The sequence below is a fragment of the Capsicum annuum genome, chromosome 5, assembly GCF_002878395.1.
Source record: "Capsicum annuum cultivar UCD-10X-F1 chromosome 5, UCD10Xv1.1, whole genome shotgun sequence".
Lineage (NCBI taxonomy): Eukaryota > Viridiplantae > Streptophyta > Magnoliopsida > Solanales > Solanaceae > Capsicum > Capsicum annuum.
In genome coordinates this window covers 203,542,688-203,556,437 of record NC_061115.1, presented here as the reverse complement: position 1 = coordinate 203,556,437, position 13,750 = coordinate 203,542,688, and positions in this window count along the sequence as shown.

Below are 13,750 nucleotides of genomic sequence, written 5' to 3'. Positions count from 1 at the left end.
AATGGGTAAACAAGGGATGACACAATGTTTGGATAGAAGAATAAAATGCCTTCATCATATCAATCTTCAAAAAATGCAAGTACTAAAGATGCAATAAATCAACAAAGGATAAAATATCATACATAATATCTTTTGACCGCATTAGCATTGATAGCCATTTCTGCCATTTTGCCTTCAATATCTGTCAAATATAAGGCTTCATTGGGCAACAATTTCTTCACAGCAAAGGGACCTTGCCAGTTAAGGGAGAACTTGTCTTTTGCTTCAACCTGATGAGGAAGGATACGTTTCAACACCAACTGACCAATTTCAAAATTCCTGGGATGGACCTTTTTGTTATACGCTTGAGCCATCCACCTCTGATACAACTGGCCATGACATACAGACGTTAGCCTTTTTTCCTCAATCAAACTCAAATGTTCCAGTCGGTTTTTGACCCATTCATGATCATCAATCTTTGCTTCTACAATGACTCAAAGAAAGGGAATTTCAACTTCTGCAGGGATGACTGCTTCTGTCCCATACACCAATAAATATGGAGTTTACCCTATTGAAGTGCAAACAGTGGTGCGATAACCTAGCAATGCAAACGGAAACTTTTCATGCCACTGTTTAGACCCTTTTACCATTTTTCACAGTATCTTTTTTATATTCTTATTGGAGGCTTCTACAGCACCATTGGCCTTTGGGCGATATGGAGTAGAATTTCGATGTGCGATCTTAAACTGTTGACACACTTCTTGCATCAAATGACTATTGAGATTGGAAGCATTGTCTGTAATGATCATCTTAGGAATTCCAAACCTACAAATGATGTTGGCATGAACAAAATCTACCACAGACTTCTTTGTCACTAACTTGAAAGTTACTGCTTCTACCCACATTGTGAAGTAATCAATGGCTACCAAAATAAATCTATGTCCATTTGATGCCTTCAGCTCAATTGGTCCAATCATATCCATTTCCCAAGCCACAAACGGCCATGGAGCAGCCATTGCATGCAAATCAACAGGAGGAGAACGCATCAGATCACCGTGTACCTGACATTGATGACACTTTCGAACAAATTAAATAAAATCCCTCTCCATAGTAAGCCAGTAATAACCTACTCAAAGAATCTTCTTTGACAAGACACGACCGTTCATATGCGACCCGCATACTCTAGAGTGTATTTCAACCATGATTGTTAAGGCTTCTCTTGCATCTACACACCTCAAAAGTCCCAGATCTGGGGTTCTCTTATATAAGATCCCCCCACTTAAGAAAAATCCACTAGCCAAAAGCCTAATAGTCCTCTTTTGATCGTTGGTGGCATATGTTGGGTATTCTCCTAACTGAACGTATCACTTGATATCCAAGAACTAGGGTTCTCCATCGAGCTCTTCTTTAACCGCATTACAGTAAGCATGTTGATCACGACTCTGTATATGTACAGGATTGATGTAGGCTTTATCAGGATGTTGGAGCATTGAAGATAGAGTGGCTAAAGCATCAGCAATTTCATTATGAATCCTTAGAATATGCCTAAATTTTACTAACACAAACCGTTGACATATCTCCTGCAAGCATTGTCGATACGAGATTAGCTTCAAATCTTGCGTCTCTCAATCTCCTTGAATTTGATGGACGAGCAAATCTGAATCCCCCAACACCAATAATTCCTGGACTCCCATATCAACAACTAACCTCAAACCAAGAATGCAAGCTTCATACTCTGCCTGTTGTTAGTACAGTAAAATCGAAGTTGTGCTGTTACCGAGAAATATTGTCCCGATTCAGAGATAAGAACCGCACCTATTCTAACTCCTTTCATATTGAAAACTTCATCAAAGAACAACTTCCAACCTGGATCAGCATTTATAATGACTTCATCGACACACGACACTTCTTCTTCAAGAAAATATGTCTTTAATGGCTCGTAATCTTCATCGATGGGATTCTCATCAAGATGATCTGCCAAGGCTTGGGCTTTCATGGTGGTTTGATTTACATATACAATGTCAAACTTGGTAAGCAATATTTGCCACTTTGCCAAGCGACCTGTCGGCATAGGCTTCTGAAAGATATACTTCAAAGGATCCATGCGGGAGATGAGATAAGTAGTATAGGATAAGAGATAATGCTTTGACTTCTGTGCTACCCAAGTTAGGGCACAACACGTCCTTTCAAGAAAAGTATACCTGGCCTCATATGCGGTGAACTTCTTGCTAAGATAATAAATAGCCTGCTCCTTTTTGCCTATGACATCATGTTGACCCAGGACATAACCAAAAGAATTATTCATGATTGATAAATATAAGATCAAAGGCCTACCAGGCTCCGGTGGTACCATCACAGGAGGATTTGACAAATATCTTTTGATTCTGGCGAACACTTCCTGACATTCTTCAGTCCATTCTACCGCAGCACTCTTTTTCAGCAACTTGAATATGGGCTCACAAGTGGTTGTGAGTTGACCAATAAACCTGCTAATGTTGTTTAGTCTACCAAGCAAACTCATCACCTCCATTCTATTTTTGGATGGGGGCAAATCCTGAATGGCTTTGATTTTTGAGGGATCCAATGCAATCCCCCGATAGTTGACCACAAACCCCAATAGCTTTCCAGACGGAACTCCAAATACACATTTTGCCAGGTTGAGCTTCAGATTATACCTGCGAAGCCTTTCAAAGAACTTTCTTAAATCTTTAACATGGTCAGCCCGACTTTTTAACTTAATAATCATATCATCCACGTATACCTCAATCTCTTTATGCATCATATCATGAAACATAGTGGTCATGTCTCTCATGTATGTTGCTCCAGCATTCTTCAAACCGAATAGCATCACTCGATAACAATAGGTCCCCCATGGTATGATAAAAGACGTCTTCTCCGCGTCTTCATCATCCATAATGATCTGGTAATATCCGGAATAGCAATCCACAAAAGAGGCAACCTCGTGTTTAGCACAATTGTCTAGCAAAATATAGATGTTGGGTAGTGGTAAATCATCTTTCGGACTTGCTCTGTTCAAATCACGATAATCAACACATACTTGAATTTTGCCATCTTTCTTTGGTACGGGAATAATATTGGATAACCACATGGGATAACGAGCCACTCGAATTACTTTGGCTTCAAGTTGTTTCATGATTTCCTCCTTGATTTTAATACTTACATCAGTTTTAAACTTCCTCAACTTCTGTTTGACAGGAGGGAATGTGGGATCAATTGGCAATTTGTGAGCCACTAATTCAGTGCTTAAACTAGGCATATCATCATAAGACCATTCAAAAACATCATTATAATCAATTAATGCTTGAATCATTCCATCTTTTAGCTGTGGTAAAGCATGTACACTGATTTTAGTTTCCCTAACATCTTCTTGATTCCCTAGATTTATTGGCTCAGTCTCATTCAAATTAGGATTTGGTTTGTCTTAAAACGGTTCCAACTCTTTGCTTATTTATTCTAGTGCTTCTTCTCCATCATATTCTCTATCCTGCTTCATTACATCTTGATTAGTTTGGATTTTAAGATCAGGCTGAAAATTCCGCATGCATGTCATGTCATTAGAATCACCATAAAGAGAATTGTATATAAAAAAAAAGAAAAACAAAATATATTAGATACAAAACAAAAGAGACATTGCATTTCATTAAATAAAAAGATAGAAGGGTTTAAGCATAGATGCCAACATAACATAAACAAACTAAAATCTGAATTACAACCCTAAAAAAACTCGGATAAACAGAAAGAAAAACAAAATAAACTACCAAAACTCTCTCCTGACGGGGAGAGAAGTGACTTCCCAATTATTGAGTCGGACGACTGGACCTATGAATTGCACGTCTGCCATACTGGTGCCTTCTCCTGCTTCGACCATATCAACTTCAATAAAAAGGGTTCTGGCAGTTATCAAACAACTCAACTTCAAATTCCACATGCTTCGTGACACCACTCTTAAGAAATGATTCACTAAGTAGTGGCATTGGGCGAGGGAGTGACCATGTTTCCTTTTTCCTTCCCTTGGACTTCTTCAGATCTTCAGTCATAGGCTCAAATCCCAGACCAAATATGTCCACGTTCTCACTTGGACATATGGGATGAACTATACCATGAAGAGACACTCCCAAAACCTTTCCTAGCTCAAATCCGTATTTCCAAAGTTAACTCACCATCATGATAGAAGCAGCAGACAATTGTGGTCTCGATATAACCAGCCATTCAAGGATACAATTCACTGGCACTGTATCAAAAATTTGATAGACGAATGTATCCTCTACGTTATTTTCTTCAATAAGAGACAAGGGAGAATCTTCGCAGGCGGACAAATGTCCTTCATCGTGAATAACTACTTCTTGCCTGTCATGCTCAAACTTAATCATTTGGTGCAGCGTAGATGCAACCACCTTGGCCTTGTGGATCCACGGCCTTCCCAACAACAAATTGTAAGAGGAGTCAATATTCAATACTTGAAACTTTATGGCAAACTCAACAGGCCCTATGATCAACATTAGTTCTATTTCGCCAATGGAGTTTGATTTTGCACCATCGAAAGCCCTGACACATACATTATTGGGCCTGATCCTCTCAGCAGCAATATTCAACTTTTGCAAAGTAAAAATAGGCCAGATATTTGCACCTGAACCTCCGTCAATCATAACATGAGTGACGTACAAATCTTCGCACTTCACTGTAATGTAAAAGCCCCGGTTATGTCCTGTACCTTCAATAGGCAATTCATCATCAAAAAAGCTGATCTGATTGACCTCAAAGATTTTTTCGACCCTTTTATCAAGTTGATTTACTGTAATCTCCCTAGGAACATATGCCTCATTTAATACCTTCAGTAAAATATCACGATGCTCCTTGGAGTGAAACAACAAAGATAAGATGGAAATGTGAGCAGGGGTTCTCTTCAACTGGTCTATTATTGAATACTCTGGCAATTTCATCTTTTTCAAAAATTCTTTGGCTTCTTCTTCGGTGATAGGATTTTTGATAGATGATGGTCCACTCATAATTGTCTTGGACTTTCTTAAACTTTCAGGCACGAAGCATCTTCCTGACCTAGTCAAACCCCCTATCTCATCTACATCTTTCACTACTTCTTTCCCGTGATAGGTCATCACAATCCGCCCATAATTTCAGGGAACCCTTTTTGTATCAACTATCAGAGGTTGGGTCACCGATTTAAGGATAATAGGCGCTGCCAGTGCTCCTTTCACCGTCAAGATAGGCTTACTCAGAGCTCCTACCTCTGTCGACTTAGGTTTATCCTGACTTAAATCAATATACCTTCTAGCACCTTGCACCATGATCAGGGGTTTATTTGTGCTTTCTTGGGTTTTATCTTCTCTCATTCCTTCCTGGCTCAATGACATTGCTTTCAAAGACTCTGCTACATTCACCAATTTCTCCTCAATGGTCTGTATCTTGACGATAGGCTTATAACACCTTGACAACTCTTTCCCGTCATTTATCAATTCTAATATATTGGTTTCAGCATGGGTTGGCAGTGGATTTTGGTTAATGTTTGGACCCTCCGGGGCCTGGACCAGCATCTGATTTGTGTCAATTAAATCTTGGATAGCTCTTTTTAAATGCCAGAATTTCTTGATATCATGGCCTGGTATGTCAGAATAGTATGCACACCTTAAAGAATAATTAAGATTCCTCAGCGGTGGATTTGAAAGCCTTCCTTGAATTGGGCTTAAGACCTTTAACTTTCTTAACCTATCAAACAAGCTAGCATATGACTCCCCAAGAGATGTGAATTGATTTTTAACCGCCTTCTCTTTCTTATACTCGGGCCTAGGTTGAAAACCGGGTCTTGAGAGGTTTTGGTAATTCGGTGGAGCGGATAGGCAATTTTGTGGAGCTTGCGCATGCCATTGCGGGTAAGAAGAGGTTTGGGCATATGGTTTTGCATTATATACTGGGTACGGGGGTGGTGGAATAAAATGTAAAGGGTTTTGTCGAGGGTAGAAATGGTGGGGATGAATATATGTAGCTTGGGCGTAGAATTGGGCTTGGGATTGGGGATAGGGGTGAGGTGGTCTTTTGGGATAGGAATGGGTTCCAGCTATTACAATCGCCATGTCCTCTTTTTTCTTTTCACCTCTGAATGTTCCAGATCCACCTTGAATCACTTGTGTGGTGGCTTTCAATGCGGCAAAACTCACTATTTGACCGGTCTTGATTCCGTCCTCTATCATCTCCCCCATTTTGAGGACTTCAATAAAAGACTTTCCCATTGCCGGAAGTAAATGTTGAAAATAGGTCTCATCCTGTGCCTGAATTAAAACCTCTACCAACTTACTTTCTTTCATTGGAGGCTTTACCCTGGTGGCCTGTTCACGCCACCTTATCGCGTATTCCCTAAAACCTTCAGTGCTTTTCTTCTTCATGTTGACCAAGGATTTTTTGTCCGGAATCAGATCGATGTTATACTGAAAATGTTGCACAAACTCAGAAGCTAAGTCATCCCAACTATTCCACTTGTCGATATCTTGATCGATAAACCATTCTGAAGCCAGATCAGAAAGACTCTCACCAAAGAAAGCCATAAGCAGCTCTTCCCTTTCTCCTGCAGCCCTCAATTGGTTTTAATAACGTCTCAAGTGTTCCACGAGATCACTGTGCCCTGCATACTTCTCGAACTTGGGCATTTTAAAACCGAGGGGAAGGTTGTCTGGGAACATGCAAAGATCTTTATAGGAAACACTCTTATAACCTCCGATTCCCTGTAAATTCCTCATGGCCTGTTCTAAACTTTTCAACTTCCGTGCTATGACTTCCTTTTCCCCTGTTGCGACAGGTTTCTCCATATCAAATGGAAATGCAGGTGGCTGAGTGTACCCATACGGTTCATTCATTCTCAAAGTAGGCTCCGGGGTATAATACTGACTATCTGGAACCTTCAATACTGGCTCACTGGCAGACCTAGGAAGCCCCATTGTCCGACGCACAGCATATGTGGGAGCTTCAAGTGGTGGCGGAGCCACAAATATCGGTGTGATCGGTGGCACCGGCTGAGCAGCGGGTCTTGATTGAGGAGCTGCCAAGGGCACACCAGAACTACCAGGATAATATGTTGCGAAGTGAATCCTGGCGCGTGCTCAGGTGACTCAGTAGGAGCAGAGAATTACACCTGAGAGAGCGATGGGCAATTAAAGATATTCCCAAGAACTTCAGGGAGCGGAGGAGGAGGCATTCCGCTGGCCCATGCCCAGTGCAAATCTATCAATTGTTGCCTAAGCCTTACTACCTCATCATTGTGTTCTCAACTTTCTTCCCTGTGATCTTGATCCGGGTCAATAAGTGAATTTTTAATCTCCATGCTAGCCATGGTGAGCTTTGCTTTGGATCTAGTGAAGTATCGGTGACTAGCCAGAGTGCTGTAAACCTACCACTGTTATCTGAAAGAACATGCTCATCAAAGATGACATCCGTTAGGATTAGGGCACACGCCAAGCATGGGAATCACATTGGTAAAATTGTCCTAAATTCATGTTCATTTCTACCAGATTTTGAGGGTAGCAAGGTCATTTTAACATCATCCCAATTTTTATCTACACTTATTATTATTATTATTATTATTATTTTTTGTATCAGTCTCTGTTCTTTCCTTTTATTGTCTCATCATCCTTTCTTTCTTTTCTTCTCTCGCTATCTACCTTCATTTTATCATTCTTTATGGCTTTTGTTTTTCTTTAAAAAGAGGAAAAAATATGAAAAACAACGAAACAAAATGATTAGATCGAACCCAAAAGTAAGTTGCCTACGTATCATGTTGTACATGAATCAGATCTTGCGTAGTTTGGTCTGCATATGCATAAACATCACACAATTAAAGGTTTTTTTTCATGAAAAACAAAAACAAGTAAACAAAAGAAAGACGTAACAGCATAACATTTCGATGAAAGACAACAAAACATACAACGAATTTAGGACCACTTTAAAACTAAACAACAAATACAAAACAATACTCTAAACCCTTAACGACATGCGTGTAATTACTAATAAAGACCCGAATATAAAAAACAACTTGACTCAGACACCAACCTACAATGACAGAAATATAAAAGACTCAAAACTACATAAAGATAAGACATGTTCTTTCAAACTGGTGCTCTGTGTGACGTCCCCGGCTGAGATGAACCCATCTGTGAAGTCCCCTCTTTTCCACTCAGATTTTGCAACATATCCTGCAATGACATTTTGATACCCGGGAACAAATTTATCGCTTGTATCCCCGCCTCTTGGAGATTACACCTGCAAAGGTTTCTCTGACACCCATCCACAGTTATGATCAAATGTGACAACTGAACTCTCAAAAACTCCACCTTGGCACCCGGATCTTCCTGCTCATCATCCTCTACTATGATTGCTTCCCCTATTCGCCCTCTAAGTTGGGCTGGTAAGGGTCTACTAATGCCATGAGGCAGAGATTGTAGCCAACTTTCATAGTTTTGAGTGCATCCTGGATTTTCCTCGAGAGTATCGACACCTAGCTTTATCGCGTTATTCCAGAATTGCTCATATTTGGTTTCCCCCACGACTTGGTCTTTAAAGTAATCTACATCCTTTAGAAGGTCCATTATTGGGGGGACGTCTTGCATCCTACCCAACTGACGCATCACCCTTCTTGGACTGTAAGGCCTAGTGCAGTTAAGTCCTATCAAAACTAGAAAGAGTTACATTTGAGATCCAATCAAGATTTTCTTAGGACGAAACCAAAGAATGTTTTTCGAAGTTCTTGATTCGAGAAATTCGATCCAAGAATTGACTCCTATAGGAAAAGAAAAATGGTCAAAATGCATTCTCTCTTGCATGGCTTGCACTCGATCATTCAGACAACGATCGATCACATCTGCTCTAATCAAAGAAGGCATATGAAAGTGTTCCATCATCCACAACTGCAATATCAGATTACTCCCCTCAAAAAATCGTACCCCTCCTTTTACTTCAGTTAAAGCCTTATATATTTCTGTAAAGATCATTGGTACAATGGTGACCTCATCTTTTTTCTTGAATAAAGCTATCACCATTGATTGTAGACGAGTATTGATACACCTCTCATATAACGGGAACAATAAGATACCCAACAAAGCCAGAAAGAAAACCTTAAGACGACGTTGTTCCCAGATTTTTTTAGTAGTACAGAATTCATCCCAAAAGCAGTCGAAACCCTCTAAGGACCCAAATCTAGCAAACAAATAGTCCAAGGAAATCCAAGATTGTTTGAGACATCCCAGATGCTTGTTATCTTTTAATCCACAGAGTCGAAGGAATTTCTTACGAGTATAATTGCGGGCTAAAATCATCTGTTGACCCATGTAAGTCAATCGAAACAAATGAGACACTTCTTCCAGGGTAGGAGTCAATTCACAACTTTCGAACCTAAACACCAAATTATTTGGATCCCAGAAAGTCAACGCAGCTTCTATTAGATCCGGACGAGGCGTGAGATCCATGAGTGCTACAAGATTGCCTAACATTTTCCTCACTTCGTGATTTTCAGAGTAATTGAACGTGCCCCACCACTTGATCAACTTTTTGGGTACCTTGACAACCATAAGGACTCTAGACTTTGTGGACAGATCCATCCTGTAGTAGCAGATAAGAAATTATCTCAAAAATTTGATAAGAGCAAAAGGTTCCCAACCAATGGGAATTTGATGCGGACATATGTCGATGGGACAAACCGCTTCATGACTCCTAATCGTAGAACAGTAACGTTGATTAAAATCAGCCTACTTGGCTAACAACTCTAGGTTACAGGGTAAAAGACCTAGCCTAAGACTAAGACGAAGGCCAAAATAAAGGTTACCGGACCCACCGAAGGTTGCCTACGAATCCCGCCCTGAGGGACGGGAATCAGGTATACGTAGTTCGTCCATATTGGACAAATAAATATTAACTAACAGACAGACCCTAACTGAAGAGACACAACCAAAGACCGATGAATAAAAGAAAAATAGAAAAAAATTGGGTTTTTAGTTTGACACTAACAACTATGAAAGGAAAATCTTTTTTTTTTTAAATTTTCGAATTATAAACGCGTGGTAAAGGAATAAAAAGATTTTTTTATTATTATTTTTTTTTTATATTTTCGTTATATGAAAAGTATAAAACTTCTACCATTTTTTATTATATATATTTTTTTTCTGCATTTTCCTTTATAAAACCTCCTATTGTAAAAAAAAAAAAAAAAATTGGAATTTTTGAATTGTGAAAAACAAAAGCCATAAAAAACTCTAAAAACTACAAAACTCTTTTTCGAACTAATTTTTTTCCTTTTTTTCTTTTTTTTTTCACACACTTTACTTTCTAACACGTGCTTTACCCCACATCAGTCTTCAAATGACCACGTTATCCTCAAAAATGCAACATTTAGTACGTAGGAATGCTTTAGAGGTAAGTCTCCTACAAAGGACCAAGTGGACCCGCTAGGTCTCAATATGATGCACATAAGCATGACCTAAAGGCTGACCTACGCTGGGGTTCACTAACAAGGCCGTTCGGGAGAGCATATGGTCGATAGTGGCTGCTTAGATTTCCACCTACTCCATACATCCAACGGCTCCCCCCCTAAAATAAAGGTGACTCAACTAGAGTTCGTGCGCTCCGAGACTTGTTGCGGAAAGAATGACTCAGGTCTTGTTGCGGAAAGAATGACTCAGGTTATGAACATGATGTCAGATATAAAAGCGGTAACACATAGGATAAATACAGCAAACAAAGAGCACGAAAATGCACAAAAGTGAAAACACAAACAAAAATCACAAACAATGCTTATACACTCGTAATGCCAAATAAAGCCGATACGACTCCGAAAAAAAAGCTCGAATTCTGAAATGTCCCAAGCAGAGTCGCCAGAGCTGTCACACCCCTTTTTCGTACTCCAAAAAAAAAATTAAGTTTCGAAAGGGTTTTTATTATTAAAGTGACAAAGATGAAAATTTATTTCGAAAAGGACTTTTAACAATCAAAACTCAGAGTCACCACTTGGCATAATCCGGTGTGCCAAGTTACCTTTGAAAGATAATTTTCAAAAAAAATGTTTTGATTCTTTAAACTGGTTTGCGAACAGAGATTCCGGCTAAGAAATTCTGTTGACCGAGGGGAAGGTGTTAGGCACCCCTCGATCCCGTGGTTCGACCACGGTCTCTTGATGGAGTATATCGGCTAAGTTAACATTGCAGATGTATAAAGCACACAAAAACACATAAAACAATCAATCAAACACACGAAACAAAATAAATCCAAATTTAGTGTTCAGTCCAATTATACAGTCTAAAATATAAAAAAAAGTGCGAAAAATAAACCTTATTCTATTCTAAACTAATCCTAAACTAAACTCTCGTGCTCTACCCGACGCCTCGGGCCTTGATCACAAACGTCCTCCGGGTACAAAATTCTTCGGGGCATTCCCCGAATAAATTAATACAAATACCTCGGGGCATTCCCTGGCCAAATGAATACATTTTTTTCAATGTGAGAAAACCAAATCATTCACCCAATTTTCAAACATGCAACAGAATTTCAAATCTTCAACAAAAATCACAAATTCCAAACTTTGCCTACCCAACCAATGTTTGCCTATCCAATTCGGTGACATTTACATTCAAACACAATAAATCAAAATTTATCCGAATCTAACCTTTTCATCAATTTTTCAATTCCAACCCCCAACTTCTTCTTTTTTATCGGTCCATTAAAACATGATCAAGTTCTTTCCTCAAACCTTCGAAGCCGAATCACCAAACGTCATGATCATAACATCAATATCAATAAAAATCCAACAAAGCATAATCACATCACACATAATCACAACCAAAATTCCAAAATAGAATAGAGAATGAGATGAGAAATGGACCTCGATGCTTTTTATTCCAACAACTAGAATCGATTTCAACAGAGACGGAGCCTCAGGAATCGATAAACCTCGAATCGACTTGAATCAACCATCATCAACATCAAACTCTCCAATCGAACAAACCTCAATACGAAACTAATTCCCAAGCCACCCGAACACCAAAAATTACGAGAAAACTAAAAAAAATATGGTTCCCGATGAACTTTACCGAAACCCACTCAAAACTCCGATTTGAACGGGATAGTTACTGGCAGCAGTTGGTCCCGATTTTCCATCGATGGTTCACTTCGAAGGAGTTTTAACGGACTATAATAGTCGACAAATAACGTTTCCCGATGAGAAATTGGCTAAGAAAATCGACGGAGGGTGTGAATTGCTGTTACTTACCGCAAAAGTTTTGTGGGTTTGAATAGATTTTAATACGGTTTGACTTGTTTCCGAAAAATCAGTCGCCGGAACTGTAACGAGACACAGAAATTATGTTTCTCCGTCTCTCCCTCTATGTTCTCTCTCTGACCCCATCTTCTCCTCTCTGCCTCTCTATTTTTGTTCGTGTGTGTCCAAAACCAGAGAAATGGAGGAAGACGTATGTATGCGTATAGTCTGGTTTTTATGGAGATTCTGGAGAAGAAGGTGAGTAGTATGTTGAGAGTGTGTATATATGTGTGTGTGCTCTGTGTGAGAAGAAGAAGAATAAGAAGCGAAAATCCCCCCCTATGCGTGCACTGTGTGTGTATATATGTCGTGTAATCGTGGATGGGAGGATGGATAAAAATGAGTGTTTGTGTAGAAGAGAAATATGGAGATGATGATGTGGGTTTGTATATTGTTGTTGTATATGAATTGTGAATCCTTTTATTTGTTCCCTATGTGTGTATGTATATAATAAAAAAAGAATCCCCCCTAAAGAGGACAAAATTCTTCCACTTTTGGACAGCTGTCCGTTTTCTTTTCCTTTGTGACCAAGGAATGTGAGGGGGGTCATGTGGGGCATGGGGTGGTGAGGGTAGGGGTATGGGTAATGTGTCTTATTTTAATTGAAAGGGTTGTTAGGATGTTAAAAAGAATAAAAGTTTGTTAGGTATTTTGTTGAGAGTTATTTTTTCTATTTTTGTGGAATGTAATTACATGGGTAGGGTAAGGTAAAAATGGGTAAAATGATATCGGGGAGGGACGAAATTACGTGTCTACAAGTAGGTATCATAGGTCAACCGAGCAAATTAGAAAATAAAGCATACAAAATACACATTAAGGGCACGTCACCTGCAATCAGAAAATCTCCCACAATGATAGCCAATACCGCTTGTACTAATAGTTCTAATATATCACATATATTACAACAACACCCCAAGATATAGAAAATAAGTATACATTATATCACATATAAGTAGAACAGGGGGGAACATGTAGATACATGATCATCAAATACAAGTAAAGGAAGGTAAGACAAATACATAGATAACAAGTCAACATGGTAATACAACATAACATAAACGCAATAAAGTAAGTGCAATGTATATGATGATGATGATGATGATGCACGAGGTCATCGCATAACCTCTAAGATCGTCGCACAATCCCTGTATACACCTACGGGGCTAAAGCTTTTCGATGTAGGACCCATAGGGGTTCGTCAACCCATATACAATCCACATATCTTATATCTCTTTTCTGGCACATCTCTCAAAAAGTGTTTTATAAGGTGTTACAATATCTCCTTCCCGGCACATTCCTTGAGGAGGGTTTTAAAAAGGTATTGCCAGTGTTACTCAAGTGTTGCCACAGTGGTACCAGTGTTTCATAAATGAGTATGATATGAGATGTAATGCTCACAACCAATCACAATCAGTAATTTCACAGTCAACCACAGGATATATTTCC